Genomic DNA, 27870 nt, shown 5'->3' on the forward strand with positions numbered 1-27870 from the left:
TGGGGGTTGGCCTCTTCTGCCAGGCAACCAGCAACAGAACAAGGGGGCACAGTCTCAAGTTGTGGTGGGGGAGGTCTGGGCTGGATGTTAGGAGGAAGTTGTTGGCAGAGAGAGTGATTGGCATTGGAATGGGCTGCCCAGGGAGGTGGTGGAGGCACCGTCCCTGGAGGTGTTGAAGCAAAGCCTGGATGAGGCACTTGGTGCCATGGTCTGGTTGACTGGAAAGGGCTGGGTGCTAGGTTGGACTGGATGATCTTGGAGGTCTCTTCCAACCTGGTTGATTCTATGAAAAAAAGCAAGGAGCCAAACCATGATCCCTTGATAGAGTGAATCATCTGCATCTTGCTCTCCTGTTTAAACAAAGTGCCCCAAAGGGAAAAGGAGACAGGACAAGGGAGAATAGAGTCAAGCTGAGACTGGGTAGGTTTGGATGAGATACTAGGAAAAAGTTTTTCATGGAGAGAGTGGTCGGGCACTGGAAGAAGCTGCCCAGGGATGTGGCAGAGTCACTGACCCTGGATGTGTTTAAGGGTCATTTGTATGTGGTGCTTAGGGATATGATTTAAGGTGAATCCTGTGGAGTAGGGTTATAGGTTGGACTTGGTGATCCTCAGGGGCTTTTCCAACCTGGATGTTTCTGTGTGATTTAGGAGATATGGAAGAGGTTAACCTGACATCAACTGGAATAGTGGGAGCAGAGTTATCAGTAATGCAACTTTTGGAATGTGGTTTCAGATATTTCATATCCCAGAACAGAAGTCTGTGAAGTGTTTGGACATCTTGCTGTAGCACACTGGGGTTTTATAGACAAGTCTGGAATAGTAAAGAAGCACAACACAGAACACAGCACAAGAATGAGGCCTGTTTGTTGACACAGCCATTTGTATTCCACCTGTCACTGAAAACTTGAAGTTATCAGTGAGAGCAGAAAGCAATTTGGGATGGCTCAGGCTGACATTGAGAGGCACTGATGAATATCTGATGCATCTCCTCAGACACCCTCCTGACGCTCAGTCATTTCCAGCAGGTGAAGGACACATCAGAGTCAGGTCTGAATACAAAAGCTAAGTCTCATTTAGACCCCTTCTCGTTTTCTGTCAGGGAACAGACCTTGCTAAATTGGCCCAAACCTTTGCTCCTAGGAATTGGAATGGAGAGCAATGGAATCAGGAATTAGAATGGAGAGCAATGGAATCAGCATGCAGTCCTGTGATGTAAGCCCATTAAAGGGCAGTCAGCTGTTTGCACTATGGATAAGAATAGGTCAAGCATCAACCAATAACTTACCAGTTGGCCAGAGGTCAAAGGCAGATGCTGATGCAAAGACCACCATCATACAAGAAAGTTTGCTCTTTCTGGCTCCATTTCCTCTCCCTTTCCATATACTGAGCCAACTGCTTTCTTACTTCAAGCCTCATCATCAGTGTTTATTTTGTGTCCATTTTGGCAAGATAAACTGGAAACATTTCAGAATTCATGCTGCAGAATTCTCATTGTATTAGTGCAAAGTCTATTGAGCACAGAAGCTGTTCTACTTCTGTTCAGATTTTATCTCAGGCCACCAGAAGTCAGCTGGATGCCTCCAACTGCTAGGACTTGAGAGAACAGCAATAACATTACAATAGCAAGGAGGGCTGTTTTGCTTTGAAACAGCACCAACGGTCTCCTAAAGCTCACAATTCCAGATCTTCCTGCAGGAAAACCTGGATATGAGAAAATCTTCCCTCTTTTGCAGAGCAGTGACTCAGAAATGAACACCTTTTCAGGAAAATAAGACAGACATTTGCTCCCTTGCGTTTGGCATAAGCATTTGATATGAGAAACACTGTCTTGAATCATGATAAAAATCCTACTAAAGTCCAAGTATGACTCATTACTCCAGGAAGAAGCATTCAAAGCAAACTTACATTCCAACAATCCTAATAAAGAAAGACTATTAGGCCAGTCAGAGCAAGTGCAGGATGAGAGAAGTTCCTTTATGGTGAGCCAAAAGACCTGTGCAGAGGTGGGGAAGAAGAGGAGAAGGTACTGGTGTAGGCATGAGAGGCTGGTTAAAAACAAAGGGAAGGGAAAAAAAACCACATTGGAAGAAAACTTAAACCTTTGTGGACTTCCAAAGTACATGAAAATTGTCCCTGGAGGCATATTCCTTTTATGGCACAAGCAAAGAAACTAAATTTCTTCTGTTCCTGGATGGAAGAAGTTTATGCTACAAACACTTCCCCCTCAATACCTTTTTTTTTTTTTTTTTTTTTTTGTTAAATATGAAGTGACCAAATATTGTAACTGCCATCTTAACATTCATGATTTCTGCAGACTTTACTTCTTCAGAGGTGCTTTGATGCTGCTTAGATACTTGCTCCTTACACATTTCTCAGAAAGACATGGAAGACATGGTGCCACATGCAGTTGGCATCTGTCACTAGTGGTGTTCCCCAAGGATCAGTACTGGGCCCAGTCTGTTCAATATCTTTATTGATGATCTGGACGAGGGGATTGAGTCCAGCATCAGTAAGTTTGCAGATGACACCAAGCTAGGAGCAGGTGTGGATCTGTTGGAGGGTAGGAGAGCCCTGCAGAGGGACCTGGACAGGCTGGATGGGTGGGCAGAGGCCAATGGGATGAGATTGAACAAGGCCAAGCACAGAGTTCTGCACTTCGGCCACAACAACCCCAAGCAGCACTACAGGCTGGGGACAGAGTGGCTGGAGAGCAACCAGGAGGAAAGGGACCTGGGGGTACTGGTAGATAGTAGCTGAAGATGAGCCAGCAGTGTGCCCAGGTGGCCCAAGAGAGCCAATGGCATCCTGGCCTTCATCAGGAACAGTGTGGCCAGCAGGACAAGGGAGGTTATTCTTGCCCTGTACTCAGCACTGGTCAGGCCATACCTTGAGTGCTGTGTCCAGTTCAGGGCTCCTCAATTCAAGAGAGATGTTGAGATACTGGAACATGTCCAGAGAAGGGCGACAAAGCTGGTGAGGGGCCTGGAACACAAACCCTATGAGGAGAGGCTGAGGGAGCTGGGGGTGTTTAGCCTGCAGAAAAGGAGGCTCAGGGGTGACCTCATTGCTGTCTACAACTACCTGAAGGGAGGTTGTAACCAGGTGGGGTTGGCCTATTCTGCCAGGCAACCAGCAACAGAAGAAGGGGACACAGTCTCAAGTTGTGGTGGGGGAGGTCTAGGCTGGATGTTAGGAGGAAGTTGTTGGCAGAGAGAGTGATTGGCACTGGAATGGGCCGCCCAGGGAGGTGGTGGAGTCTCTGTGCCTGGTGGTGTTCCAGAAAAGCCTGGATGAGGCACTTAGTGCCATGGTCTGGTTGACTGGATAGGGCTGGGTGCTGGGTTGGAGTGGATGATCTCAGAGGTCTCCTCCAACCTGGTTGATTCTATGACAAGTAGGGATGCCCTTTTCATTTCAGAGAGAGGAAAAAGAATCCAAACTATCTCTAGCTGACTGGACAGGGCTGGGTGATAGGTTGGACTGGATGATCTTGGAGGTCTCTTCCAACCTGGTTGATTCTATGATTCCATGTTAGATTCTGTACATTTACAATTGTATGGCCAACAACCAGCTCCAGATGTTGCTACAAACAGCTGCATCATAGTACTATATCCATGGATTCATTGTAGTTTTTGTGACCTTTCTGATCAGAAGCACTGACCTTAGGATTCCAAGGATCATTGTTCCATTGGCTAAATGGAGGAATTCAAGCAGCAACAGTGCAAAACAAGACGTCAGCATAATCAAAACCTGTGATTCTCATTCTACACTCTGAAGCATCTATGCTGGGTAAAAGACAATGAACTCCTTGTAGTAAAAGGGAATGGAGGCCCTCTTGGAAACTGAGTGCACATACACCTGTTAGTACAATGGTTCTCACCAGCCCGTGACACAAAATGCGGTGTCCCTGAAAAAAATGTACTAAGATGAGACCAAGCAGAATCCATTCTCCTTGAAAAGCATTCTAAGACTGAAGCGCTGTGGCTATATTACACAATCTAACACTCTCCAGTGTCAGTGCAGAGAATCTTGCAGCCCATATGACTACTATGTCCTGTAGTTAGATTCCATCTTGCTACTTGTGGCATTTGCACTTATTTGCAGATTTGTCTGTAGTCCTGATACTACAAAGGCAAATCCTGCTGAGAAGCCAGTCCCTAGTCACTAGTGGTGTCCCTCAGGGATCAGTGCTGGGCCCCATCCTCTTTAACATCTTCATAGATGATCTGGATGAGGGCATGGAGTCAGTCATCAGCAAGTTTGCAGATGACACCAAGCTGGGGGCAGATGTGGCTGGGTTGGAGGGCAGAAGGGCTCTGCAGTGGGACCTTGACCACCTGGACAGATGGGCAGAGTCCAAGGGGATGGCATTCAATAGCTCCAAGTGCAGGGTGCTGCACTTTGGCCACAACAACCCCATGCAGAGATACAGGCTGGGGTCGGAGTGGCTGGAGAGCAGCCAGACAGAGAGGGATCTGGGGGTGCTGATTGATACCCACCTGAACATGAGCCAGCAGTGTGCCCAGGTGGCCAAGAGAGCCAGTGGCATCCTGGCCTGCATCAGGAATGGTGTGGTCAGCAGGAGCAGGGAGGTCATTCTGCCCCTGTACTCTGCACTGGTTAGACCACACCTTGAGTCCTGTGTTCAGTTCTGGGCCCCCCAGTTTAGGAGGGACATTGAGATGCTTGAGCATGTCCAGAGAAGGGCGACGAGGCTGGGGAGAGGCCTTGAGCACAGCCCTACGAGGAGAGGCTGAGGGAGCTGGGATTGGTTAGCCTGGAGAAGAGGAGGCTCAGGGGTGACCTTATTGCTGTCTACAACTACCTGAGGGGAGGTTGTGGCCAGGAGGAGGTTGCTCTCTTCTCTCAGGTGTACAGCGCCAGAATGAGAGGACACAGCCTCAGGCTGCACCAGGGGAGATTTAGGCTGGAGGTGAGGAGAAAGTTCTTCACTGAGAGAGTCATTGGACACTGGAATGGGCTGCCCGGGGAGGTGGTGGAGTCGCCGTCCCTGGAGCTGTTCAAGGCAAGGTTGGACGTGGCACTTGGTGCCATGGTCTAGCCTTGAGCTCTGTGGTAAAGGGTTGGACTTGATGACTTGTGAGGTCTCTTCCAACCCTGATGATACTGTGATACTGTAATAGATTGCTCTCTAAGTGGGCTTTCAATTAGTAATGCAGTGCTGTGTTGCAGCAGTGCAGCTTTTCTTCCTTGGACAACACATTTACGTAACAGTACTGGATGTGAAGTAGTGCTTGAATGTGTGCAGCTGTTGACAAAATGCTCTGAAGTATGCAGTCTCTTACATCATTGCTCAAGAGCATTTATGCTTATGCAGATATCTGACAACAGCAAATGATGCAAATTATTCTATGGATTCCAGTCCAACCCTCATTCCAGATCTAGTGATGAAGGATGCAGGGATGAAGGTTGGACTGGATGATCCTGGTGGTCCTTTCCAACCATAGCAATTCATAGCAATTAGATGTTGTGCTAAAGGGATTTGCTTTAGTCAAGGACTTGTCAGTGTGAAACTAATGATTGGACTCAATGAGCTTGAAGGTCTTTTCCAATCTAAGAAATTCTGTGATTCTATGTGTGCTGGTTTAAGGCTAATTGGAATATTTTAATGAAATAAATTAGATCATTGGTTGTGAAAAGAAAATAATGATGATATCTGCATCATTCTTTGGTTCACTGAGAGGAATAAAAAGTCAAAATATAAGCAATCTTCCCTCACTTTGTCTTGGGACATTGCCCTGTTTGTTTCTCCTTTGATCTGCTCTGGTATCTCTCCTCTAACCTCAGCTAACAACTAACAAGGTAAGCTTTGCTGATTTGTTTGTTTTGGTTTCTGGCTAGGGAGACAGGGAGGGAGAAAGAGAGGGTAGTGTGGAGCCCTTCTGGGCAGCTTCCTTTGTCCAGGAGAGAGTCTGGATTTCAGTATTGTTTCTAGTTTGTATATAATTGTAAATACTTGTAAGTATTGTGTATATATGCTTGTAATTTTTGTCATGCTGTAAATGCAGCTTCACCTTACTTTCAAGTTGTCTGAGCTAGTCTGGGAAATTTCAGATAGAGGTATGGGGGGGTAAGGTTCTTAACCCACATCACTATGAGACCTGGTTAGCACCCAGCAAACCATCACTGAGATGTGACTCTACTCTCAAGGAAAGCAAACCACCACCGTGCCAACACCATAAATCAGTTGTCCTTGCAACAAAAGCATCACAAATCATGGTTAGGAACATCTAGCACTTAGGTCAGCTCAGAAAATATCATGTTATGAAAATTCATACCAGCCATGATCTCCAAGTATACAACCAACTCAACAGTCTCAGGCAGTTTTTCCAGGTACAATTTTACTTTCCAATATGCATCTCCAAACCACCAGCCAAAATGCATGTCACCATTTCCACTAAACCACACCTGTTGAGACAGTTGTGGAAAGCTAGATTTTTTTTTTTTTCCCTCCCCCCAGGAGTTTTGTTCTTTGTTTTAAGAAAAAATACACCCAAAAAATCCTTAAATAAGAAGTGACCAGCAGAGGCTCTCTGTTCCTATGGTCTGTGTTGTACCATGATGCCAAGTTTTCTCAGTGACAGTGCTTCTCACAGCCAGAATAAACGGCAGTAAGTTCCATTCAGAGCAAGATATAAAAGCAAGATATAAAAGAATGGGTATATCTGAAAGGCACCAATTTTCCCCCCTTTGTTTCCCTCTTCCCTTTCGACTTCAATTGAGACAGCAGCATAGGCAGTTTCTAACCCACCTCAGGCTGCATTACAATAACAGCTGCTACAGAACTTGCTTATGAAGAGGTCAAGAGAGCTCTGCTATGCCATTACACTCTTCTGCTTTGCAGCACATCCTATCCAAGAGCAACTGTTTGACAGACCATACAGGAGTTACAACAGCACAAAAGCCACAACCACCACTGCTCCCTCACATAACTTTTCGAACCACCCAGTCCACAGAAAAAGAATGCAGAACTCAAAGCAAGCCCAGAGTTATTCCAGGCAAGCCTTAATTTTCCCCAGTGTTTGCCTAGTTTCTTCTAACTTGCTAGTCTGACCTACAACACATCAGTTTCGCCTGTCTACACTTGCTCCATAAAACGAAGTTAGATGACAACTCTGCCACTCCAAGTCACCAACACAGAAACTGAGTATTTTCATCTTCTTTTTTTGCCTATGTTGATATTGCTCTAGAAATTCAGTCACGAAAGCATATCATGGCCCAGCCTCAAGCAGAAACACACCATAGGCTTCCTGCAGGCTTTGCTCAAGTAGGCATGACAGTATGAAATACTGGCACACCAACACCATCAAAACCAGGTGAGGTTTATCTGACCCCCTCACCCCCCAAGATGCTCCCTCAGACAATAGCCTCTGAAGATTTTAGGAACAGCATACTACTGAAAGCAAAGCTTGCACAGGTATTTGAGCTCCTCCAAAAGAGCACTTTCAAGCAGAGTTCTTCTTAGCCAGAAACCAGGGCGGGGATGGAGGGGACGGACTCCTAGTTGTTGCCAACCTACTTAAAGTGCACAAAGCACAAAACCAGTTGTGTTTCTGACCACTTCCCACTAAATCTTTCAACCCATTTTATGATGCTGCTGTGAAAACATATTAAAATGTTGTTAGATGTGGCAAGATGTTCAGTCTCTGTGAAAGCAGAGAACTGGCTGAACTTTCAACATCCTTTTAAGAAAAATCTCTTCTGGATGGGCCAAAAGCCCCCAAAAGAAGCAAGAGAAACTGTAGCTACAGCTGACGTAGGAAACAGGCTCTATTTACTTAAGGTTTCATTGGTGCTCTGCCACTGAATTCTTTCAGAGTTCGGATGCACAACCAGCAGACAAAGTTCTGTGCCATTACCAGCAAGCTAAGCACAATAAAGATGACAAATTATCACAGCTGAAAGGGCATCTCCTTCCTCTTGAGAAGTATTATATTTCCTTCATTTCACATTTAACTAATACTGTACCACCTCATTTGAGCTTAGCTAAGATTCCTGTACTAGAGGGGGAAAATGGAGTAAGACAGAATATAAGATGAAGAGATAATTCAGAAAGTACTTCTGACTAAGAAAGTCCTCAACAGTTAAACCAACAAGGACCTTTGACTTGAGCTGGGAAGAGAGTAGAAATCCTGTAATCCTGGTAGTAACTTGGTTACTAAAATGCAGTCTCTTTTTTTTAACTTCTAGCACCACTGGTTCAGGGTTCAGTTCCAATTAGCAAATTCATTTAAATCTCATTAGTAACAGTCCACATTTCTTCCAAACTGCTGGCTCTTTGCAGAATCATAGAATCGCTGGACTAGGAGCCACCATTAAGATCATCAAGGCCAGCTGTAACAATTTCTTGTCACAAATTCCCTTCATTCTGCTTTTGATTAATGTTACAGAAGTAAAACATGACTGGGACCAGTTTGGGAAGACTGAGGGATGAAACGGTAGGTTAGAAAGACGTTACTTTACTAGATAGAGGGCATCAGTGGTACAACACCCAGCTGGAGCCAAACACAAGAGCTTACAGCACTACCTCCCTTTTTATTCAGACCACAGGGGTCTTCATCACACTTCCAGTCGGAAAGCAGCAAGAATTCTTGCCTACAGAGTCCAGGCATACAAATACAGATTCAGTCCAGCCTGCAAGACTACCTGTCCAGTTTCTGCTTCTTCATCTCAAGAAGAGACAGTGAACAGACAACAGAGTCACACTTCCTGCTACAACAGCTCCCCCATCCAGGATTACCTCTCAAAAACTGGAATATTTATGGATGAGTTCCTGCTCAAGCTGCATTTGAGCAGGTTACTTCTTCAGGTCTCACAATCATTGGTCTTTCCAGTGATTAAGTTTCAAAAGACCAGTAATGGGAGAATACTGACATGGTGGCAAAGCTGGAAATGAACTCAGACCAAACATGGATTCCCACAAGCTAGCCTGGGATATCCGGATACTCGCAGCCATGTTTCACTTTCATATAGCAAGCACTAATTAGTTGCAGGATCACAGGATTAAGCTAGGCTAAATAAGACCTCAAGGAAGTCATCTTGTCCAAGCTCCTACTCAAAGCAGGGTCAGCTATGAAGCCAGATGAGGTTATTCAGGTTCTGGTTCCTCAGTCCAGTCTTGAGAAATTCCAAAGATGGACGCTACACACTCTCACTAGGCAACCTTCTCCACCATATACTGTCCTCACAAGGGGAATTATTTCTTTTTCATTACATTCAGTTGGACCCTCTCATTCCAGTTTATGTTCATCACCTCTCACCATTTTCAGGCATGGATGGGACAGATGGGACAGTAATTAAATCAGAAGGGATGGCACTCTACAGAACTGCGCTTTGAAGGGAAACTACAAAGCAGTTTCATTTTAGTTTACTTAATCTATTTTAAGAGTTTACACAACCCACACAAATCTTTATGGAGCAGGGAAAAGTCACCTCAGAAGCCACAGGAACTCATATACAGGCATGTTCTACCTAAGAGATTCCCTTGTAGCAAGTTGACGTTCATCTTTACTGTCCTACTGGGTGACAAAAGCAGTAAAACATCTTAAATTCAACATACCTGGTGCAGAGGCAGGGGTAAAGGGAGAGGGTTGGGATTGAAATGGAAGAGAGACTAAAATAACTTTGAACTGAGTGGCAGCAAACTGTTTTATCCTGCCAGACAGGAAATGAGAAAACAATAAGGTCATTGGTATTTCTAGCCAAAAGATTTCTAAGATTTCCAGTTGTAGTGGGTTGGGAAGTTCCCTTCTCCCCATCTGAAATTAACCAGATCAGCTCAGACATCTTGGAAGTAAGATAAATCTCTCTTTACAGCCAAGTTAAATGTACCAGCATACATACACAATATATTTACATCTATTTACAATTACAGACAGTTGAGAAATAACACAGAAACACAAACTTCCCCTGCCCTGGGGCAAAGGAAAGAATCTCAGAAGGGCCCAACACCACTCTCTCTCCCAGAGAGAAAACAACCAGCAAGGCTTACCTGTCATCTGTTAGCCAAGGTTAGTGGAAGGGATTAGAGCACAGCAAAGGAGAAGTGAAGAGATCCAGCACCCCAGAGAAAAAAGAAGGACAAACTGCTTACACTTTGGCTTTTTTTGTCCCTTTTAGCAAATCAGTGAATGACATAGACTTTATCATTATTTTCTTTTTACAACCTATGATCTAATTTATCTCGTTAGAATGTTCCCATAAGCCTCAAACCAGCTGTGATGGTTTGGGTGTTACCCTCCCCACACACACTTTGGAAATCACATAGACTAGATTCAGCCACTCTGGAAATTGAATGAAGCTTTATATTTGCAGCTTAGCATAATATACAAACAGTTATTTACAATGTAGACAGCTATAGACAGAAATAGACAAGCTAAAAGCAATACAGAAACACAACAGCCCTCACAGAAACCAGAGTCCCCAGGAGAGGCTCCCAACTGCCCTTTTACCTTCCTCCCACTCTTCTACCTTACCCTAGATCTTGCCTTATGTTTAAAGTAGATTGAAGAGTCGGCCAGTGGGAGGGTTAGGAAGCAGGTGAATTAGTCACAAAGACGTCAGGTTAGGTTAGAGATGCAGCCCAAAAAGCCCAGAGAGCAACTGCCTTATCTCAGCAAGCCTATGAGTGAAGTAGACATCACCACTGTTTTCTTTTCACAGCCTGTGATCTAATTCTTCTCACCAAAACATTCTAGCTAGCTCCAAACTAGCACACCAGCACACCAGTCTTCACTGAATTCTTACTCTAGAGTGAAAGTTCTCTTCTTTATAAGTCTCAAGAGACAGCTGCTAGAGTTTTAAAATGGCAGATCCTCTTGCCCTGCACTGACCTCAGTGCTATTCACACTGCTGCCAGTAGCATTCACATCTGGGAGGGACATGCAATTCACATCCAGTGTTAAAAGGACCACTGTTCAAAGCTCAAAGATGTGACACTTGTCTAGGGCGAGAGTGGTGGGGTAGAGGGAAAACCTTTTACAACCAGTAGGCTAAACCAGGCACAGAATAGAAGAAGAATTTCAGAAACTTAGATACAACCTTCCATGTCAAAGGTGTTCAGACTGCATGCAGGTGCCATCATATGCTACAGATGAAGCCTGTGTTGGGAACACAGTGTGCCCGGGTGGCCAAGAGAGCCAGTGGCATCCTGGCCTGCATCAGGAATGGTGTGGTCAGCAGAAGCAGGGAGGTCATTCTGCCTCTGTACTCGGCACTGGTTAGACCACACCTTGAGTCCTGTGTTCAGTTCTGGGCCCCCCAGTTTAGGAGGGACATTGAGATGCTTGAGCGTGTCCAGAGAAGGGCAACGAGGCTGGTGAGAGGCCTTGAGCACAGCCCTATGAGGAGAGGCTGAGGGAGCTGGGATTGGTTAGCCTGGAGAAGAGGAGGCTCAGGGGAGACCTCATTGCTGTCTACAACTACCTGAGGGGTGGTTGTGGCCAGGAGGAGGTTGCTCTCTTCTCTCAGGTGGCCAGCACCAGAACAAGGGGACACAGCCTCAAGATACACAGGGGGAAATTTAGGCTGGAGGTGAGGAGAAAGTTCTTCACTGAGAGAGTCATTGGACACTGGAATGGGCTGCCCGGGGAGGTGGTGGAGTCGCCGTCCCTGGGGCTGTTCAAGGCAGGATTGGACGTGGCACTTGGTGCCATGGTCTAGCCTTGAGCTCTGTGGTAAAGGGTTGGACTTGCTGATCTGTGAGGTCTCTTCCAACCCTGATGATACTGTGAAAGCAGACTGGTCTTGTCTAAAAGAACCTCCTGATTGAAGTGACTTGAAACTGGTTGGAGTCTGTTATAGACCACCCAACCAGGATGAGGAAACAGATGAGATATTTTACAAACAGTTGGAGGCTGTCTCAAGATCATCAGATCTTGTCCTTGTGGGTGACTTCAACCTGCCAGACATCTGCTGGGAACTTAATTCAGCAGAGAAGAGGCAGTCCAGGAGATTTCTAGAGTGTATGGAGGACAGCTTCATGTCCCAGCTGTTAATGGAGCCTACTAGGGGTCAAGCTCAGCTTGACCTGCTGCTCTCCAACAGAGAAGGGCTGGTAGGAGATGTGACAGTGGGAGGCTGCCTGGGGTGTAGTGATCATGAGTTAGTGGAGTTTTCAATATGCAGGGAGATAGGGAGGCACTGCAACAAAACCTACACCTTGGACTTTCGGAGGGCAAACTTCAATTTGCTTAAGAAACTTATTTCCTAAGTCCCCTGGGCAGCAGTCCTTGAGAACAAAGGGGTCCAGGATGGTTGGACCTACTTTAAACAGGAGCTCTTGAAGGCACAGGAACTGGCAGTTCCCATGTGCCGAAAGATGAGCCGGTGGGGAAGGCGACCAGCCTGGATGAGTAAACAGCTCCTGAAGGAATTGGGGGAAAAAAAGAGGGTATATCACCTTTGGAAGGAGGGGAAGGCTTCTCCTGATGTGTTTAAGGAGGTAGCCAGACTATCAGGAGAAAAATTAGAGAGGCTAAGGCCCAGCTAGAACTTAGGCTGCCACCTCTGTGAAGGATAACAAAAAGCACTTTGATAAATTTATCAATGCTAAAAGGAAGGGCAAGAAGAGCCTCCACTGCTTACTGGACCAGGAGGGGAACACTATAACTGATGATGTAGAAAAGGCTGAGGTCCTGAATCCCTTCTTCGCCTCAGTTTTCAACAGTAAGGAGGGAGGAGTTCAGGGCAAGTGGCCTCTTGAACTGGGGGATGGGGTCAGGGAGCAGTGTGTTCCCCTGGAAATTCATGAAGAATCAGTTCAGGACCTGCTGAGCCATCTGGACACCCACAAGTCCATGGGACCAGATGGGATCCATCCCAGGGTGCTGAGAGAGCTGGCAGCTGAGCTGGCCAAGCTGCTCTCCATCATTTTCCAGCAGTCCTGGCTCACCGGAGAGGTCCCAGGAGACTGGAAAATGGCCAACGTGGTCCCCATCCACAAGAAGGGTTGGATGGAGGAACCTGGGAACTACAGACCTGTCAGCCTGACCTCAGTGCCAGGGAAACTGATGGAGCAGGTTATCTTGGGGGTGATAAGAGCACACCTAAGGGATGGCAAAGGGCTCAGGTCCAGCCAGCATGGGTTTAGGAAGGGGAGATCCTGCCTTTCTAACCTGATCTCCTTCTATGATCAGGTGACCCGCTGTGGGAGGCCTGTAGATGTGGTCTATCTGGACTTCAGCAAGGCCTTTGACACTGTCCCCCACAGCAAACTGCTAGCTAAGCTGTCAGCCCATGGCTTGGATGGCAACACTCTGTGCTGGGTTAGGAACTGGCTGGAGGGCCGGACCCAGAGAGTGGTGGTGAATGGTGCCACATCCAGCTGGCAGCTGTCACTAGTGGTGTCCCTCAGGGATCTGTGCTGGGCCCCATCCTCTTTAACATCTTCATAGATGATCTGAATGAGGGCATGGAGTCAGTCATCAGCAAGTTTGCAGATGACACCAAGCTGGGGTCAGATGTGACTGGATTGGAGGGCAGAAGGGCTCTGCAGTGGGACCTTGACTGCCTGGACAGATGGGCAGAGTCCAATGGGATGGCATTCAATAGCTCCAAGTGCAGGGTGCTGCACTTTGGCCACAACAACCCCATGCAGAGATACAGGCTGGGGTCGGAGTGGCTGGAGAGCAGCCAGACAGAGAGGGATCTGGGGGTGCTGATTGATACCCACCTGAACATGAGCCAGCAGTGTGCCCAGGTGGCCAAGAGAGCCAGTGGCATCCTGGCCTGCATCAGGAATGGTGTGGTCAGCAGGAGCAGGGAGGTCATTCTGCCTCTGTACTCTGCACTGGTTAGACCACACCTTTAGTACTGTGTCCAGTTTTGGGGCCCCCCAGTTTAGGAGGGACATTGAGATGCTTGAGCGTGTCCAGAGAAGGGCGACAAGGCTGGGGAGAGGCCTCGAGCACAGCCCTATGAGGAGAGGCTGAGGGAGCTGGGATTGGTTAGCCTGGAGAAGAGGAGGCTCAGGGGGCACCTCATTGCTGTCTACAGCTACCTGAGGGGTGGTTGTGGCCAGGAGGAGGTTGCTCTCTTCTCTCAGGTGGCCAGCACCAGAACAAGAGGACACAGCCTCAGGCTGCGCCAGGGGAAATTTAAGCTGGAGGTGAGGAGAAAGTTCTTCCCTGAGAGAGTCATTGGACACTGGAATGGGCTGCCCGGGGAGGTGGTGGAGTCGCTGTCCCTGGGGCTGTTCAAGGCAGGATTGGACGTGGCACTTGGTGCCATAGTCTAGCCTTGAGCTCTGTGGTAAAGGGTTGGACTTGATGATCTGTGAGGTCTCTTCCAAACCTGATAATACTGTGATACTGTGATACTGTGATCATCCAGTTCCAACCCCCCTGCCATGACCAGGGACACCCTACCCTAGAGCAGGCTGCCCACAGCCTCATCCAGTCTGGCCTTAAACACCTCCAGGCATGAAGCCTCAACCACCTCCCTGGGCAACCCATTCCAGCCTCTCACCATTCTCATACTCAACTACTTCCTCCTCATGTCCAGCCTGAACCTACCCAACCCCAGCTTTGCTCCACTCCCCCCAGTCCTGTCACTACTGATATCCTGGAAAGTCCCTCCCCAACTCTTTTGTCAGCCCCCTTCAGATACTGGAAGTCCACAAGAAAGTCACCTGGGAGCCTCCTCTTTTCCAGGCTGAACTGCCCCAGCTCTTTCAGTCTGTCCTCATGGGAGAGGTGCTCCAACCCTCTGAAAATCCCAGTGGCTCTTCTGTGTTGCTATATATAGTTGCTAAAGCCCACGAATTTCTAACTAACATTATTTCTAGTATATTTTAACAGAGCACAGCTGTTCAGAACATATGTTCTCATTTGGAGTCAGGGACTTCTGCTCTACGAGGCTAGCAGCAGGTGAACTCTATAAACACACACAGTTACAGCAGCACTACGCTTCAAATGACAGGCAATCTAACTCAGCTCCTTTATCAGCTTTAGGAAGAGCTCACCAAGATTTCCAGTCCAGCCTTTTAGAAAGCTCCCAAAATGTAAGCAAAGCCATCCTGTTACCAGTCACCAGTCTACTTCTGCGTGCTACTGAATGTCTTCAAATCTCACCTATTCTCCACATTGCAAATGATGAGGTGAGAGAAAATATACATCAAATTCCAATAGTTAAGACCTACCTTGAGCCTTTTCCCACTTCTTTTAAATGAAACAAAAAATCTCAGAACTTGTTCTGCTAGAACATGCTCTTATTCATACCATCTGTCAACAGAACAATGAGCAGAAGAGTCCTAGCAAGGAAACCACAATACATACAAGATGGACTGATAGTGGATAAACTCCTGTTTTAGGCTGAATTCGTAGAATGATAGAGCGGTTCAGGTTGGAAGAGACCTCAAAGATCATCCAGTTCCATACCCTCACCATAGGCAGGGACAGCTCCCACTAGAACAGGTCACTCAAGGCCTCATCCAACCTCGCCTTGAACACCTCCAAGGAGGCAACAGCCACAAGCTCCCTGGGAAACCTGTGCCTGTGTCTCACCACCCTCACTGCAAAGAATGTCCAGTTTAAACATCCACTTTCAATCTCCCCTCTGCCACTCTAAACCCATTACCCCTCATCCTGTCATTACAAGACCTTGTCAGTAGTCCCTCCCCAGCTTTCCTTCAGACACTGGAAGGCCACTCCAAGGTCTTCTCGAAGCCTTCTCTTCTCCAGGCAGCAGAGCCCCAACTCTCACAGCCTGTCCTCATAGTAGAGTTGCTCCAGGCTTCTGAGCATCTTCATGGCCTCCTCTGGACTCAGTCCAACAGTTCCATGTCCTTCTCATGTTTGGGGCTCCAGAATTGTACACAGTACTCCAGGTGGGGTCTCATGAGAGCAGAGTAAAGAGAGAATCCCCTCCCTTGCCCTGCTGGCCACACTGCTCTTGCTGTATCCCAGCACACAGTTGATGTCTGGGCTGCTCACACACACTACCAGCTCACATCAACCAATTCTAGCCATCTAGTCCAGTGTTTGATCCTCAGATGGAATCCAGAATTGAAACATAAGTGTAGGAACAAGAAGAAAACTATGCCATCTCTTGAACTTAGTGGGCAAACATGCTGCCTCTTCTGTGTTGGCTACACCTCTTTGGCATGCTCAGGTACGATCAGACAGCAAATCCTAATCAAAGCCACTACAGTGCTTAAAGATCACAGGTTGGCTTGCCAGATGCAACAACCTTCAACAGGCCTGAATGTTTATTGAAGTAATTATCACTACTCTCTTTAGATTATTTGCAGTGGTAAACTTGGTGCCCACTCATGACATGCCAGAGGACACCTGGTAGAGGATTTTTACAAGAACTGACTCATCACCAGCATGCTGTAGTGGCTACACAGCTGAAGTCACAGCTCTGAACAAAACAAAAAAGGACCTCTCCAGTTACAAGAGAAGCTGTCAACTGAGACCTTTTGAAGTGGTGCAGGTTCGTGGGAATGCACATACCCCCACCACGTCTGTGACAGCGTGCAGTAAGTCAGATCTCCCTGCATGCCATGGGGAGCTGTGTCAAGATGTGTACACTGTTTGTGCTAGGCTGCACATCATGCACTGGAGATTCCACCATGATTCATGCACAGACCCTTAACTACAGTGCCTAGAAAAAGGCAGTGAAGTGCATGGTGGCATTTAGCCTCTTAATAGTACCTGCTCCTAGAAAGAAGGCCGGGCTTTCTGGGTCCATGGGGAGGGACTGCCCTGAAGTCCATGGTGAGATGTCAGGCTGTTCCCTTGCAAGCCCACCTGCAGCATATGAAAGACCTCATGCCAAAGAATGCTGTTGCTGTGGCTCTGTGGGAAGCTCATGCTGGAGCACTCTTTTCTTGAAGTACTTCCAAAGAGAAAAGAGATACCCCAAGCAGTGCTACAGGCTGAGGACAAAATGGCTGGAGAGCAGCCAGGAGGAAAGGGACCTGGGGTACTGGTAGATAGTAGCTGAAGATGAGCCAGCAGTGTGCCCAGGTGGCCAAGACAGCCAGTGGCATCCTGGCCTGCATCAGGAACAGTGTGGCCAGTAGGATGAGGGAGGTTATTCTTGCCCTGTACTCAGCACTGGTCAGGCCAAATCTTGAGTCCTGTGTCCAGTTCGGGGCCCCTCAATTCAAGAGAGATGTTGAGGTGCTGGAACATGTCCAGAGAAGGGCAACAAAGCTGGTGAGGGGCCTGGAACACAAACCCTGTGAGGAGAGGCTGAGGGAGCTGGGGGTGTGCAGCCTGGAGAAGAGGAGGCTCAGGGGTGACCTCATTGCTCTCTACAACTACCTGAAGGGAGGCTGGAAACAGGTGGTGTTGGTCTCTTCTCCCAGGAAAGTAGCAACAGAACAAGGGGACACAGGCTCAAGTTGTGCCAGGGGAGGTCTAGGCTGGATGTTAGGAGGAAGTTGTTGTCAGAGAGAGTGATTGGCATTGGAATGGGCTGCCCAGGGAGGTGGTGGAGTTGCCGTCCCTGGAGGTGTTGAAGCAAAGCCTGGATGAGGCACTTAGTGCCATGGTCTGGTTGATTGGATAGGGCTGGGTGCTAGGTTGGACTGGATGATCTTGGAGGTCTCTTCCAACCTGGTTGATTCTATGATTCTATAACAAATCATGGAATCACAGAACTTTAGAGGTTGGAAGGGACCTTGTGCTGGTTCGAGGCTAATTGGAATATTTTAATGAGAGAGATTAGATCATTGGCTGTGAAAAGAAGAGAGGAGTGATGTCTCTATCACTCACAGGTTCTTCTGATATAAAACCAAGAAACATAAAGTCAATCAGTATCTGAAGGGGGCCTACAAAAGAGCTGGGGAAGGACTTTCCAGGATATCAGTAGTGACAGGACTGGGGGGAATGGAGCAAAGGTGGAATTGGGTAGGCTCAGGCTGGACGTGAGGAGGAAGTTGTCGAGTATGAGAATGGTGAGAGGCTGGAATGGGTTGCCCAGGGAGGTGGTTGAGGCTTCATGCCTGGAGGTGTTTAAGGCCAGGCTGGATGAGGCTGTGGCCAGCCTGCTCTAGGGTAGGGTATCCCTGGTCATGGCAGGGGAGTTAGAACTGGATGATCCTTGTGGTCCCTTCCAACCCTGACTGATTCTATGATTGTATACTTGCACAGCTCACTTGTGCCTGGCTTTCTGTGATTACCTGGTGTGTGCCACTGCCACAAGTCACCAGGAGCAGACCCACCTGTCTGTATTCAATCAGCCTGAGTAGTCAGCATCAGACCCTTGCTCAGACTGCATAGAATCCTGCCTCTGCACCTGAGATCCTGCCTACGAATTCCCTGGACAGAGCATCCAGAAGGAGCCAACAGCACAAGGTCAGAGATTGTAATTTCCCCTGAAGCCAGAGGATTCCAGCCTCAAAGTCCACAGACAGAAACCCTGAAGAACTGGACACTAGGCATAGGCGGTGACGTAGCCCCAGAGGGTGATCACTGATTAATCAGAATTGTGAGTAAATGCTTCAATGCCTCTGTAATTTCTATTATCTCTGCCATAGAGCAGAAAAACAGCTTTCAGCCCACGCTTGCTAGGCAAGTAGTATATGACCCCAAGCGGCATTAAGCCACGGGGAAAACTCCCTCTGTTAATAGTTTGAATATATGCTAGTTGTTATAATAGTTAATGTTTGATATATTCCCATAATGTCTTCATAACCATGTAGAATGAATATTAATATTAAAGTTCAGTGGTTGGGGGTGGCGAGAGTTGAAATATTGAAGTTAATAAATATATATTTTTATAAAATACCCTCTCACATCAATTAATTTCTCCCCTCCGCCACAATCGGTGTAGGTGGCAGAATACCCCTCCACAACAGTGTCTTGATGGCAAAGGGATTACTGTAAGCCTTCTTTGCTTCGGTCTTCACTGCTAAAGCTATCCCTTAGGGATCACAGTCCCTGGAGGTAACAGAGAAAGTCTGGAGGAAGGAAGACTCTCCCTTAGCTGAAGAGGGATTCACAGGTCACAAAGGGATGTGCCTGTGAGTACTGAGGGAGTTGGCTGAGGTTACTGCTAAGCCACTCTCTATCGTTTTTGAAAAGTCATGGAAAACAGGAGAGGTGCCTGAGCCACTTCAATCATAGAAAATGGCAGGAAAAAGAACTCAGGAAACTACAGGCCAGTCAGCCTCACTTGCTTCCCCAGAAAGGTGATAAAACAGCTCATTCTGGAGGACCCCTGTAAGCACTTGGAGGTAAAGTAGATTATCAGGAGCAGCCAACATGGATTGACAAAATGGAAATTCTGCTTGATCAATCTGATAATCTTCTATGATGATGTAACCAGATGGGGGGAGAAGCAGTGGATGCTGTCTACCTTGACTACAGAAAGGCTTCTGACATTACCTTCCATAGCATCCTCATAGGTAAGCTCAGGAAGTGTGGATGACATGAGAGCAGAGGTGGATTAAGAACTGGCTAAATGACAGAGCTCAGAGGTTTGTGCTCAGTGGTACAGAGTCTATCTGGAGGCATGTAGCTGGCAGTGTTCACTGTAGGTCAGTACTGGGTCCAGTCTTGCTCAGCATACTCATCAACAAACTGGCTGAAGGAACAAAGTGCATTCTTAGCAAGACTGCTGATGATACAAAAGGGGAGGAGTGGCTGACATGCCAGAAGGCTCAGCTGCCATTCAGTGAGAGCTGGACAGGCTGGAGAGTTGGGCAGAGTTTTCCTTATGAAGGGAAAAGCTTTCAAAACCCTCCTGGGTGTGTTCCTATACAACCTGATCTGCACAAACTTGCTTTAGCAGGAGGGTTGGACTAGAAAATTTTGGGAGGTCACATCCAACCCCTACCACTCTGTGTTTATTCTGTGATTATGTCATTCCATCCTGGAGCAGCTAATGATGAACTGTAGCCCACGGGAAGGACTCATGCCGGAGTTCATAAAGAATTATCTCCTGTGGGAAGGACTCCACATTGGAGGAGGGGAGAGTGCAAGGAGTCTTCCTGAGGAGAAAGAAGGGGCAGAGGCAATGTACGTTGATCTAACTGCAACCTCCATTCCTGTGCCCCTGTGTTGCTGGTGGGGAGGAGTTAGAGAATTCAGGAGAAAAGTTTGGCCCAGGAAGAAGGGAAGAAGAGTAGGGAGAAGATCTCCTTAAGATTTGGATTTACCTATCATTATCCTACTCTGATCTGATTGATAATGAATTAAATTGATTTTTCCCCCAAGTTGAATCTGTTTCATCTGTGACCATAATTGGTGAGTGATTTCTCTGTCCATGAGCCTTTCCTTATACTTCTCTTCCCCAGGACCTCTATCAAGGCACGAGTGAGCAAGCAGCCATGTGGTGCTTCTCTGCCAGCTGGGCTGAGAACACAACAATAGGGAAGGCTATGCACTTTTCAGGTTTAACTACATCTGGGATACTTGAATTCACCTTCCCTTTATGACCAGAAGCTCTTTTGTGTCTTACTTAGATCTTACAGTCATCAAGAGGTATTGGCTTAATACACATTAAGCACTTCCCCTGCTCTCATGGGTCAGCATATCCATACTGAGTTACCAGGACAACTTCATGACTAGCCTCTTGTGGAAAATTCAACAGTAACAAAACTGAATTCCTTGTTTCTCAAACACCTGCTTTTACTGTCTGGAAGGATGTATTTTTATGCCCTGAGCAGCTACTAAAATTACTCCAAGCAAAAGAGAGATGCAGTATACATTTTATTGATGGAGTTCACAGCATCAGAGTATCATCAAGGTTGGAAGAGGCCTCATAGATCATCAAGTCCAACCCTTTACCACAGAGCTCAAGGCTAGACCATGGCACCAAGTGCCACGTCCAATCCTGCCTTGAACAGCTCCAGGGACGGCGACTCCACCACCTCCCCGGGCAGCCCATTCCAGTGTCCAATGACTCTCTCAGGGAAGAACTTTCTCCTCACCTCCAGCCTAAGTCTCCCCTGGCACAGCCTGAGGCTATGTCCTCTCGTTCTGGTGCTGGCCACCTGAGAGAGGAGAGCAACCTCCTCCTGGCCACAACCACCCCTCAGGTAGTTGTAGACAGCAATGAGGTGCCCCCTGAGCCTCCTCTTCTCCAGGCTAACCAATCCCAGCTCCCTCAGCCTCTCCTCGTAGGGCTGTGCTCAAGGCCTCTCCCCAGCCTCGTTGCCCTTCTCCGGACATGCTCAAGCATCTCAATGTCCTTCCTAAACTGGGGGGCCCAGAACTGAACACAGGACTCAAGGTGTGGTCTAACCAGTGCAGAGTACAGGGGCAGAATGACCTCCCTGCTCCTGCTGACCACACCATTCCTGATGCAGGCCAGGATGCCACTGGCTCTCTTGGCCACCTGGGCACACTGCTGGCTCATGTTCAGGCGGGTATCAATCAGCACCCCCAGATCCCTCTCTGTCTGGCTGCTCTCCAGCCACTCCGACCCCAGCCTGTATCTCTGCATGGGGTTGTTGTGGCCAAAGTGCAGCACCCTGCACTTGGAGCTATTGAATGCCATCCCCTTGGACTCTGCCCATCTGTCCAGGCGGTCAAGGTCCCACTGCAGAGCCCTTCTGCCCTCCAACCCAGCCATCTGACCCCAGCTTAGTGTCATCTGCACACTTGCTGATGACTGACTCCATGCCCTCATCCAGATCATCTATGAAGATGTTAAAGAGGATGGGGCCCAGCACTGATCCCTGAGGGACACCACTAGTGACAGCTGCCAGCTGGATGTGGCACCATTCACCACCACTCTCTGGGTCCGGCCCTCCAGCCAGTTCCTAACCCAGCACAGAGTGTTGCCATCCAAGCCATGGGCTGACAGCTTAGCCAGCAGTTTGCTGTGGGGGACAGTGTCAAAGGCCTTGCTGAAGTCCAGATAGACCACATCTACAGGCCTCCCACAGCGGGTCACCTGATCATAGAAGGAGATCAGGTTGGAGAGGCAGGATCTGCCCTTCCTAAATCCATGCTGGCTGGACCTGAGCCCTTTGCCATCCCTTAGGTGTGCTCTTATCACCCCCAAGATAACCTGCTCCATCAGTTTCCCTGGCACTGAGGTCAGGCTGACAGATCTGTAGTTCCCAGGTTCCTCCATCCGACCCTTCTTGTGGATGGGGACCACGCTGGCAGTTTCCAGTCTCCTGGGACCTCTCCAGTGAGCCAGGACTGCTGATAAATGATGGAGAGCAGCTTGGCCAGCTCAGCTGCCAGCTCTCTCAGCACCCTGGGATGGATCCCATCTGGTCCCATGGACTTGTGGGTGTCCAGGTGGCTCAGCAGGTCCTGAACTAATTCCTCATAAATTTCCACACAATCTTCTCAAGTCTGTTCACAACACAGCATTTGCTCCATGAGGAATAACTACATGGCATGTTACACCTCAGGGAAAGCAGCTATTGTCAGAAATGCTACCTATTGAAGGCTACATAACTCTGAGATACATAGAGGGGTTTCTCCTTCTCTACCACATCTTTGATGCAAATGTGTGATACAGGTGCCAGAACTTCATGCAGCCACTTATGGGGCAGATGACACCACGCTGAGTGGTGCTGTCGATGTGCCAGAGGGACAGGAGGTCATCCAGAGGGACCTGGACAAAGTGGAGAGGTGGGTCCAGGTGAACCTCATGAGGTTCAACAAGAGTAAGTGCAGGGTTCTGCACCTAAGCCAGAATTATCCTTACGATCAGTACAGACTGGGGGAGGAGGTGATAGAAAGCAGCCCTGTGAAAAAGGACTGTGGGGTGTTGACAGATGAGAAGCTGGACCTGAGCAGAGAATGTAAGCTTGCAGCCAATCCCATCCTGGACTACATCAAAAGATGCACTGCCAGCAGATCTAGAGAGGTGATTCTGCCACTTTGCTCTGCTCTGGTGAGACCTCATCTGGAGTACTGTGTCAAGGGCTGGAGTCCTCAATACAGGGAAGACATGGATTAGATGGAGCAGGTCCAGAGGAGGGCCATGAAAATGGTCAGGGGTTGGAGCAGCTCTGCTATGAAGACAGGCTGAGGGAGCAGGTGTTGTTCACCATGGAGAAGAAAAGGCTCCAAGGAGACCTAATAGTGACCTTGCAGTACTTGAAGTGGGGAAGGATAGAGAGAAACTGTTTACAAAGGCCTGCAGTGACAAGATGAAGGTAATGGCTTCAAACTAGAGATGAGTAAATTTAGGTTGGATGTTAGGGACAAAGTTCTTTACCATAAGGATAGTGGAACAGTGGAACAGGTTGCCTGGGGAGTTGGTTGGGGACTCACCCCTGAAGACATTCTAGGTGAGGCTCTGCAGGGCTTTGGGCAGCCTGATCTAGTTGAGGATGTCCCTGCTGACTGCAGGGGGTACTGAACTAGATGACTTTCAGAGATCCCTTCCAACCCAGGTGATTCTGTGATTTCTATGACTCTGATTTCAGACATCACACCTTTCCAATGAGATGCAAGCTTAGTTTGAAATAAGTTTATGAAATAATTTCAATATATTTCATATAGATGTTGGCTTTTGCATAATCATTTGCTAAGTCAAGAAGCATGCGGCATGCACAAAAACTTTAGACTCCTGTTTCAAACTACACCTGGTTTCTAGAACTGATCAAGGGTTAGAATACTTCAGTAAAAAACAAACAACTGACAAAAAACTGCTTAGACTTTTGTCTCTCTGGAATTAGCCCAGAAGGGCTTCACCAGATTAGTTAAGCCAAACAGATAGCCATAGAACTTTCTTTTGTTCAACAGACAACACAGCTAAGAAGCAAACATTTTGAAGCCAATCAAATTGCAGTCCAAAGATCTTCTTTAGGAGTGGTAAATATGTAATAGAATTCACTGGGGAAGATACAAACTGAAACTTTAGAGAGTCCCCAAAAACAAACATGCCTTAGATTTTAATTTGTCAAGTAAAATGCAAAGGCAACTTCTGTGCAATTCAAAGCCAAAAACATCAACCCACATGCTTAGAATCATAGAATCATAGAATCAACCAGGTTGGAAGAGACCTCCAAGATCATCCAGTCCAACCTAGCACCCAGCCCTAGCCAGTCAACTAGACCATGGCACTAAGTGCCTCATCCAGGCTTTGCTTCAACACCTCCAGGGATGGCGACTCCACCACCTCCCTGGGCAGCCCATTCCAATGCCAATCACTCTCTCTGCCAACAACTTCCTCCTCACATCCAGCCTATACCTCCCCTGGCACAACTTGAGACTGTGTCCCCTTGTTCTGTTGCTGGTTGCCTGGCAGAAGAGACCAACCCCCACCTGGCTACAACCTCCCTTCAGGTAGTTGTAGACAGCAATGAGGTCACCCCTGAGCCTTCTCCAGGCTGCACACTCCCAGCTCCCTCAGCCTCTCCTCACAGGGTTTGTGTTCCAGGCCCCTCATCAGCTTTGTTGCCCTTTTCTGGACACCTTCCAGCACCTCAACATCTCTCTTGAATTGAGGGGCCCAGAACTGGACACAGCACTCAAGGTGTGGCCTGACCAGTGCTGAGTACAGGGCAAGAATAACCTCCCTTGTCCTACTGGCCACACTGTTCCTGATGCAGGCCAGGATGCCATTGGCTCTCTTGGCCATCTGGGCACACTGCTGGCTCATCTTCAGCTACTATCTACTATCAGTACCTCCAGGTCCCTTTCTTCCCGGCTGCTCTCCAGCCACTCTGTCCCCAACCTGTACTGCTGCTTGGGGTTGCTGTGGCCAAGGTGCAGAACTCTGTGCTTGGCCTTGTTCAATCTCATCCCATTGTCCTCTGCCCACCCATCCAGCCTGTCCAGGTCCCTCTGCAGGGCTCTCCTACCTTCCAACAGATCAGCACCTGCTCCTAGCTTGGTGTCATCTGCAAACTTACTGATGAAGAACTCAATCCCCTCGTCCAGGTCATCAGTAAAGATGTTGAACAGGACTGGGCCCAGCACTGATCCTTGGAGAACACCACTAGTGACAGCTGCCAACTGGATGTGGCACCATTCACCACCGCTCTCTGGGCTCTGCCATCCATCCAGTTCCTGACCCAGCACAGAGTGAATATGTCCAAGCCGTGAGCTGCCAGCTCAGCTTAAACATAGTGGAATACAACCTGACCTCACTGAGGATTTTGGAAAGATCTCTGTCTGTACTGGCTTTAGAACAAGATATTGGAAGCAAAGTATCCAGATCTCAAAATACTGAACACCTTCAGGCATCTTCTACTGGCTCAATCAAATGCACATTCAGAACTCTTGCTCTATCATCATATTCAGTTTCAGAAGTGCCTTTAGCATCTTTGAGGCCTCCTCACGTTGGCTCAGGTGGAGCAGATACAACAGCTGCACCAAACTGCAGTTTGGCAAAATTGTGTCTTGCAATTGCAAAGGTACAGAATTTATGGTACATTACTCTAGCTAAGCCATCCAGTCCTGTTCACTAAACATTTATTATAGTTAATCCAGAAAAGGAGATCAAATGAGGTCCTGCCCTAAACATAAGAATAAAAGCACTGTAAACTTAAGAGTTAAAATTAGACTGTTCATCACTGCTGTATAAAGAGCAAGAACTTACTTGGACTAATTCTTTTTTTCCTGAGAATCACAGAATGGTTTATGTTGGAAAGGACCTCAAAGATCATCCAGTTCCAACTCCCTGCCATAGGCAGGGACACCTCCCACCAGGACAGGTCCCTCAAGGCCTCATCCAACCTGGCCTTGAACACCTCCAGGGAGGAAGCAGCCACAACTTCCATGGGCAACCTGTGCCAGTGTCTCACCACCCTCACTGGAAAGGACTTCTTCCTAACATCCAGTTTATATCTCCCCTCTGCCAGTTCAAACCCATTGCTCCTCACCCTTCATTACAAGACCTTGTCAGTAGTCCCTCCTAAGTGTTCCTGTAGGCCCCTTTGGATACTGCAAGGCCACTATAAGGTCTCCTTGAAGCTTTCTTTTCTCCAGGCTGCAGAGACCCAACTCTCACAGTCTGTCCTCATAGCAGAGCTGCTGCAGCCCTCTGAGCATCTTTGTGGCCCTTCTCTGGATTTGTTCCAACAGTTCCATGTTGTTCTTTTGTTGGGGGCTCCAGAACTGCACACAGTACTCCAGGTGGGGTTTCAGGAGAGCAGAGCCAAGGGGCAGAATCCCCTCCCTTGCCCTGCTGCCCACACTGCTCTTGCTGCAGCCCAGCACACAGTTGCTGGCTGGGCTGCACTCACACTGCAGGCTCATGTTGAGCTCTTCACCAACCCATAGGAAAGGTTGGTGACCCCAGGTCCTTTTCCTCAGGGCTGCTCTCAGCCATTCCCCACCCAGCCTGGATTTGTGCTTGGGATTGCACTGACCCAGGTGTAGAACCTTACACTTGGCCTTGTTGAATGTCATGAGATTGGCCTGGGCCCACCTCTCCAGCCTGTCCAGGTCCCTGAGGATGGATCCCTGCCCTCTAGCAAGTCGACTGTGCACACAGTTTGATGTCATCTGCAGACTTGCTGAGGGTGCATTTAATTCCACTGTCCACATCACTGACAAAGATATTAAACAGCACTGGTGCCAGCACCGACTCCTGAGGGAGCCACTTGGCACTGGTCTCCAGGTGGGCATTGTGTCCTTGACCACCACTCTCTGTGTATTCCTTATCCAGCAGTGCTCCACCCATCAAGTTCGTGCTTTCCCAGTTTGGTGACCAGGATGTCATGTGGGACAGAGTCAAATGCCTTACTCAGGTCCAGGTAGATGAAGTCTGCTGCCCTTCCCTTATCCACTGTTGCTGTGACTTCATCATAAAAAGCCACTCAATTACTCAACAGATTTACCTGAATGAAAATAAAAGCTCTCATAAGATCCCACAATAAAAGCTGCTATATGACACTGACAACCTCTAAACAATGTAATCTACATTTACTTTCCTGTTTCTGTCTTCAAATATGTTACTTAAGAGAAGAAAAATAGGAACACTTGCATGAAAAAAGGATCTTTGCATCCAACAGCCTCATCTTCCCCCACTGATTAATCTTTCCTGACGACCCAAACCAGGAGCTGCCAATAGAAAAGGAAAGCACAGAATCAACTCAACTGGGCACAAGAGTGACTTTAACCTCAGAATGAGAAAAAGAGGACCTGCTTTGCAAATCCAAGAAATGCACAACCGGTCTGCACAGAGACATGTGTCACCAAGAAAATAACCCTACATTAAAATCACATGGCTCTATGCCCCTCACAAAATTTCACAGTCTGCACAGCCAACACATGGGAAATGGATGCAGGTATGGAGAAAATGCATTAAAAATACAGTAAATAATGCCAGGACAAGCAGTTCAGACCATCCAAACTCATACAACAATGCCACTATTGATCACCTCCCTACATGAAAGAACAGGAAAGACGCTACCAAGAACAGCAGTTGAAAACTCACAGGTACCCTAAAGTGATTCTTGTACCAATGGTCAGATTGAGATGTCAGAGCGGCAAGGAAGGAAAGAAAGGAGCTACACAAAGATGTAGCTTTACAGCCCCTCCTCCAGCAGAGGGAAGACTAACAAGTCTGGGTCTGACTGGGCTAAAAAGGCCATAAGTAACCCCAAGCAATGCTACAGGCAGGGGACAGAGTGGCTGGAGAACAGCCGGGCAGAAAGGGACCTGGGGTACTGAGAGATAGTAGCTGAAGATGGCCAGCAGTGTGCCCAGGTGGCCAAGAGAGCCAATGGCATCCTGGCCTGCATCAGGAGCAGTGTGGCCAGTAGGACAAGGGAGGTTATTCTGCCCCTGTACTCAGCACTGGTCAGGCCACACCTTGAGTGCTGTGTCCAGTTCTGGGCTTCTCAATTCAAGAGAGATGTTGAGATACAGAAACGTGTCCAGAGAAGGGCAACAAAGCTGGTGAGGGGCCTGGAACACAAACCCTATGAGGAGAGGCTGAGGGAGCTGGGGGTGTTTAGCCTAGAGAAGAG

At 47.9% G+C, this 27870-nt stretch overlaps 1 protein-coding gene across 1 annotated transcript in view; it reads right to left on the minus strand.

Moving 5' to 3' along the window:
- Positions 1-27870, minus strand: part of SHB (SH2 domain containing adaptor protein B) — an 85800-nt gene that overhangs the window by 39295 nt on the left and 18635 nt on the right. The window lies entirely within an intron of this gene.

This window comes from Pogoniulus pusillus, chromosome Z, assembly GCF_015220805.1.
Source record: "Pogoniulus pusillus isolate bPogPus1 chromosome Z, bPogPus1.pri, whole genome shotgun sequence".
Lineage (NCBI taxonomy): Eukaryota > Metazoa > Chordata > Aves > Piciformes > Lybiidae > Pogoniulus > Pogoniulus pusillus.